The sequence below is a fragment of the Cannabis sativa genome, chromosome 9 (assembly GCF_029168945.1).
Source record: "Cannabis sativa cultivar Pink pepper isolate KNU-18-1 chromosome 9, ASM2916894v1, whole genome shotgun sequence".
NCBI lineage: Eukaryota > Viridiplantae > Streptophyta > Magnoliopsida > Rosales > Cannabaceae > Cannabis > Cannabis sativa.
In genome coordinates, this window is record NC_083609.1 from 52,222,213 (window position 1) to 52,228,918 (window position 6,706).

The window sequence follows — 6,706 nt, forward strand, 5'->3', positions numbered from 1 at the left end:
AGAGAACAATGGCTGCTATATATAGGGAAAAGAGAGAGCTCAACTTTCCAAATAAGTAGTTTCCTCTTTTACTGTGTAATTGATTAACTACCTTATTTAGTGTGATCCACCACTTTCCGATTATTGCTAGGCTTTGATTAGCAATTATATCGCAATTAAAATTGAAAATAATAATTGGGAAACATCAAAGCATGTGGCCGACCATGGTGTGTATGGGCCTCACATGGATTTTGCAGTTTTCTCAATTTTATTTCTATTTCTCCAAAAATACCATTTTTCCAATTCTAACCATTTAAATGCCAAAACTAATTATTTAATAACTAAAATAGATTATTAAATATATTGTCATTTAAAATAATTATTAATTAGACATACAAAGTCTCTTAATTAATAATTAAACCAAGAAACCCTTTTATTTACAATTTCATCCTTAAACTGTGAGAATTCACAAATTAGACATAATCTAACTTTTAGAATTATAATTGATTAATTATAAATCAATTATAGAGTCTTACAAACAGTATAGTCTCAACTAGAATGGGGACCATGGATCTATATTGCTGAGCTTCCAATAAGTTAAACCGATTTACCAAGTAAATCCCTAACTTATTAATTCCTTGTTGAATCCACTCTTAGAACTTGGAATTGCACTCTCAGTCTTATATAGAGCATATTATATGTTTCACGATATCCATATGCTATCTCATTTAACCATTGTTATAATCTTAATGTGATTAAAAGATCCTCTATATAGATGATTTACATCGAGATGGGACAAATTTACCGTTTACACCCCTCAATGTATTTTGCCCCTTAAAACACTTAGTTACCTGTAAATGATGTTTTAGTGATCTAATATACAGTCACTGAAACAAGAGCTCATCCATTTACTTCTATTTAACTAAGCTCGAAGGGAATCATCACTTGACTTCTATACACCAGTAGAAGCTATATATTCCATATTTATGTTCAGCACTCCCATTCAGTTATGCTATCATGTTCCCAAAATATACGTATCACCCTGACCCAAAAGTAGGCTTAACTAATAAATTAAAGAACATGAATAACTCTCCTGAGATTGAGCCTAAGCATGTCAAGATTTAGATTCTCTTAATCTAAGATCAACTTCTGATATTGACTTGGAAAGATACAACGGTAAGTTTATAATATCTTATATAAGTTCAATATCGGTCCAGTCCAATGTATACTCCATACATTCGAAACTAGTATACTTTACCAATGTCCTGGAAAGAACATAACACTTACTCCAAGTGTAAGTATACTTCATTGCTGATTATCACATCAGTGTAAATCCAAAACACTGATGAACAGGGACTAAGTCTTTTGAATCATATAATCACAATCACATTCCACTGTATTGACAATACTGTAATTGTGAATGAATATATGTTCTGGATTTAACTGATTTTTGTGCATATATTAAATATGTATATTAAACCATAAACATGTAACATACATGTAAACATAAACCACTTCAAAATTCTAAATTGATAACCAATCAGATTGTAATGGGTTTTATTTAGGGCACAAAACCCAACACCCTCCCTATCGAATACACCATTAAAATTACCCTCAATTCTAGCCTTCTTGGCAATTGAATCAAATTGTCTAAACAGGAAATATAAAAGAAGTTACAAGCATTGAAATTAGAACAAAACTAAGAACTGTGATTGCTAAAGGTCTAACCTCCCACACCAGAGGATAGCGCCTTGCTTCCAAGGCCCTCACCACCGATTGAGCATCTGAGACAACAACAATCATAGAGTAACAGAAGTACTTTTCACTTATTTTTGTGTCATTTGGTTCATGTTATCAATTACTTGTCTATTTGATTTATAAATTCATCCAAGCCCTTATCACATTTATGTTCTTGTTTATTGTGTCGCCAGGATAGTGGAAAGTAATCAAGATTATGTGATTAAAGATATATTCCTAGATTTATCAGTACATAGGGTTTAACTAATATGACAATCTACAACATAGTTTACTTGCACCTTGGATAAGTGCTATGTTCTTTCCATAGCATTGGTTAAAGTAAAGCTTGGGTTGGATGCATGGAGTATGCATCGGAAGGGACCGATATTGAACTTTGATTCAGATATATTAAACTATGTTCTCGGTATTCAGATTATCAGAAATCGGAAGAACAGATTGTTGGGTTTTGTGCCCTAAATAAAACCCATTTAAATATAATCAACTTTACTGATCAATAAAGATCAGAAATCACATTTTATGTTGCATGCTTCACATGATTTATTTCATGATTATCTTTAATGTATAAATTCTATTAGGTCCAGAACATATGTTTTTGTTCATGATTATAGTGTTGTTAGCACAGTAAAATATAATCATGATTATATGTTCGAAAGTTTAATTCCCTGATTTGTTAGTTCACTGGATTTAGAGTGGCATGATAATTAGCGCTAGGTATTCTTACACCTTGGATAAGTTTTATGTCCTTTCCAGGGTATTGGCAAAGTTTACCAGTATCGGATGTATGGAGTATACATTGGAATGGACCGATATTGAACTTTGATTAGATATGATAAATTTACCGTAATATCTATTCAATTCAATATCACCTAGTTGATCGTAGATCAAATGATCTTAATCCTGATATGATTAAGTTCGATCTCAAGAGTGTTATTCATGTTCTTTGATTTGTTAGTTAAGCCTACTTTTTGGTCAGGGTGATACGTACATTTTGGGAACATGGTAGTGCAATGGAGTGGGAGTGCTAATCATAGATATGGAATCTATAGCTTCTATGTGTATTTAGAAGTGAAACGATGATTTCCTTTGAACTTGCTAAAAAGAGATAAATGATAGAGCGCTCATTTTAGTGACTATATTAGTTCACTATAATATCATTTATAGGTGACCAAGTGTTTTAAGGATAAAATACATTGAAAGGATGCAACGGTAATTTTATCCCTATGCAATGTAGATCATCTATAGAGGATCATTGATTATTGGGATTATAACAATGGATAACTAATAGCGTATCTATATCGTGGAACATATTGAGCGTTCTATATGACTGAGAGTGCAATTCCAAGTTCTATGCGTGGATGCAACAAGGAATTAATAAGTCAGTGAATTTACCTGGTAAGTTTTGGGTCTACTTATTGGAAGCTTGGTTATATAGGCCCATGGTCCCCATACTAGTTGAGACCATACTTCTTGTAAGACTCAGTTAATTGATTTTAGTTAATCAATTATAATTCTAAATTTAGACTATGTCTAGTTTATGAATTTTCACTAAGCAAGGGCTTAAATGTGAAGAAAAGAGATTCTAGGTTTATTTGTTAATTAAGAGACTTTGATTAGTCTAATTAATAAATATATTAAATGAAAATATTATTTAATTATTAATTTTTAGTTATTAAATAATTGGAATTGGCATTTAAGTGGTTAAATTGAAAAATTGGCATTTTTGAGAAAATTAGATGGGAAAATGACAAAATGGCAAAATTGCAAAGTGCGCCCATTATCCAACCCATTGCCGGCCACTATGCATGGATTTGACCATTTATTTTTCTATTATTTTAATGCTAATTAAATCTAACCTAAACCTAGGTGGTTACCTATAAATAGATAGTGATGGCTCACACTTAATAGATTGATGAAATTTCTTGTCTTCAGAAAATATTGAGGCTCCTACCTATAGCTGAACCTATACCCTCTCTTTTCTTCTTCAAATTTTCATACCTTGAGTGATAGAGTGAGTGTCCACACACATCAAGTGGTATCTCAATCATAGTGTGTAAGACTGTGAAGAGTCCAATCAACAAGAAGGAGAATCGGGCTCAAGGAAGGAGAGAAAGAGATTCAGGTTCAGATCTTGATAATGCTCTGCTCAGAAAGGAATCAAGGGCTAGAGATCTGAACGGGGAGTCATTATATTCTGCTGCAATCAATGTAAGGTTTCCTTAAACCCTTATGTGTTTATTTCATTGTTTTAGAAATTCATATTAGGATGTTAATGAAACATACTTGTTAGTAAATCTAGATCCTGGTAAAATATTTCCAACAACTGGCCTCAGAGCCATGGTAATGATTTAATTTTATGAAATATTGATTAAAATGATGTTTGTGTTGATTTGGATGGTTTCATGTTGGTTTATGTGCTTATTTGATGAATGTATGTGTTGTACGAAATTTTTCCATAAAATAAATATATATTTTTTTTCTTTCTGAAAATATATTATTTGGATTCCTTGTGAAAATTTAAGCAATTTTGGTTTTTACGGAACTCGATTCCGATAAAAATTGAGAAAGTTATGAATTTTAGAAGTTTCGGGTTGAATGGGGTGTCGAGTAGGTGCATCGAGTGCACCAGGCACTAGGACAAGGAGCCCCATCCGCGCGCGTCCTTCAGACAGGAATTGTCTGAAGCCTCGGTCACTAAGCCCAGCACCTTGCACGTTCGCCCGTCCCACCCTGCAGGCATCGAAGAATGCTGCCCAAGCACCCTGCTGTCCCTCACTTCCCCGTGCGTCCTGGGGTGTGTGCAGCCTCCTGGGCAACCACCTCACCCAACCCGAATTTTGTGGGATTTTTTTCTCAATTTTTATTTTTCCCAATTTTCAAACCCTAAAATTAAAATAAAATATTATTTTTATCATTTAAACCTAAATATCAATATTTTAAATGAATAATATTTATTTTTTTGATAGATTATTATTAATCTTTGATATTTTGAGGTTTAAATTTAAAAAGTGATTATTTTATTTTTAAATTATGGTCAGATTTAAAATTTGTTAATTTCTTTAATATTTATATATTATTTATTTTTAAGGTTAGATATTTTAATATTATATATATTTTAAATTAAAGATATCATTATCTTTTTAATTTGAAAATATTATATTAAAATCACCTTATATGATAAATTAAATAATTAATAAATTTGAAATTAAGCTAGATATTTTTATAGATATTCTAACCATAATATTTTTAAATTCAAAAATTTATTATTTTGTTAGATATTTAATTGTTTATAAATTATAAGTTTGAAAAATGATATATTTTTTTTTATATATCATTTTACCTATTAGAAATTTATAAATTATATTTTAAATATTTAAATATCTTAGATATTTTTGTAGAAATTTGAATAATGCTTAATTTGAGATATTTTGACATATAATTAGGAAAATTGTTATTTATTTATTTATTATTTTATTCTTAAAATAATAATTGCCTAACCATATCTATTTTAAAATTGGTTTATTTTATTAAATTATAAGATTGAAAATGATATTGAAAATATTATTTTTCAAATCATTTATCTTATTTGATATTTAATTTAATTTGATAAAATAATTCAAATAATCTAGATATTTTAAATTAGTTTTCATTTTTGAATTTTAAATTTTGATGAGATTTTTAAGGTTGGTTTTAACAACCCTAAATTTTCAAAATTTAGTTGGTTAGTTTAAAATAATAATTTAATTACATTAAAATCTTATTTCACATCTGTTATATGGACATTGTTTGTTTATTTATATTGTTTATTCAATTTTTTTTAACAAACCTATTATTTATTTGATCTAAATTGCTATGATTAACTTGTTGACAGATCCAATGATCTGATTTTAATCATAGTCCTATTGTCAATAGATCCTATAAATAATTTGTAACAGGTAAATTTTGTACTTCTTTCATCTGTGTAAACCTAGTAACATGATAGAGCTCATCCAAATCATTTGACCTGTGTGAGCCTATATGTTTGCTTTTGAGCTTAGATGCATATAGGAAGCCCATTTAAGTTTAATTAATTAAATGGACTAGGTTGCTAAAATAAAAGTTCACATAAGTAATTTTATTTAGGCCCAATTAGAATTGGGCTTATTCAATTAATAACAATTATTTATTTAAAGGTTAAATTCCTCTCCTTTGAGCCTTGTGTGAGAGTTAGGGGGCCAATAGGAGTGGGTACGACATACTGAACCCAGCCCTCCCTCACATGAACCACCCCAATTGTGAAGGCCCATTTGCCTTATTTAAATAATTGTATTAAGTTAATTATATTAGTCTAACCTAATTAAAATTGAATTAGCAACATAATTAACTTTTAAAATATATGATTTTTTTATTAATATTTTAAAGTTAATTTAAGAAAAACACTTAGTTAATTGAAATATATTTAAGATAGTTATTTCTAGTGACTAGTTATATTTTCTAATATTTAATTAGGAAAATATTTTAAGTTGAAAATTAATTATTTATTTTAATTAATTTTGGATCAACTTAATTAAAAATATTTTTTCCTAGTATTAAATTAGAATTAATAATTAAGTTTATTTTATACTTGATTATTTAATTCTTGTATTTAATACATTTAATTAAATTGAAAATAAAACATTTAAGTTGATTTCATTCTTGATACTTAAATATTATTATTTTTCAGAATATTTAATTAAATAGAAAATTATTTTAAGTTGGAAATTTTAATTTCAGAACAACTTAAATTTGAATAATTTTCAAAATATAATTTATTTTATTTATTAAAGTTGAATTTTGAACAGAAATTTTTTGAATTTTTCTTGAAAAATAGATTAAAGTTGAAATTATTTATCTTAATTTTAGACCAACTTAAATCATTATATTTTTCATTTAAATGATTAACTAAAATAAATGAACTAAAATATATTATAATTAGAAAATAAATTAATTAGTC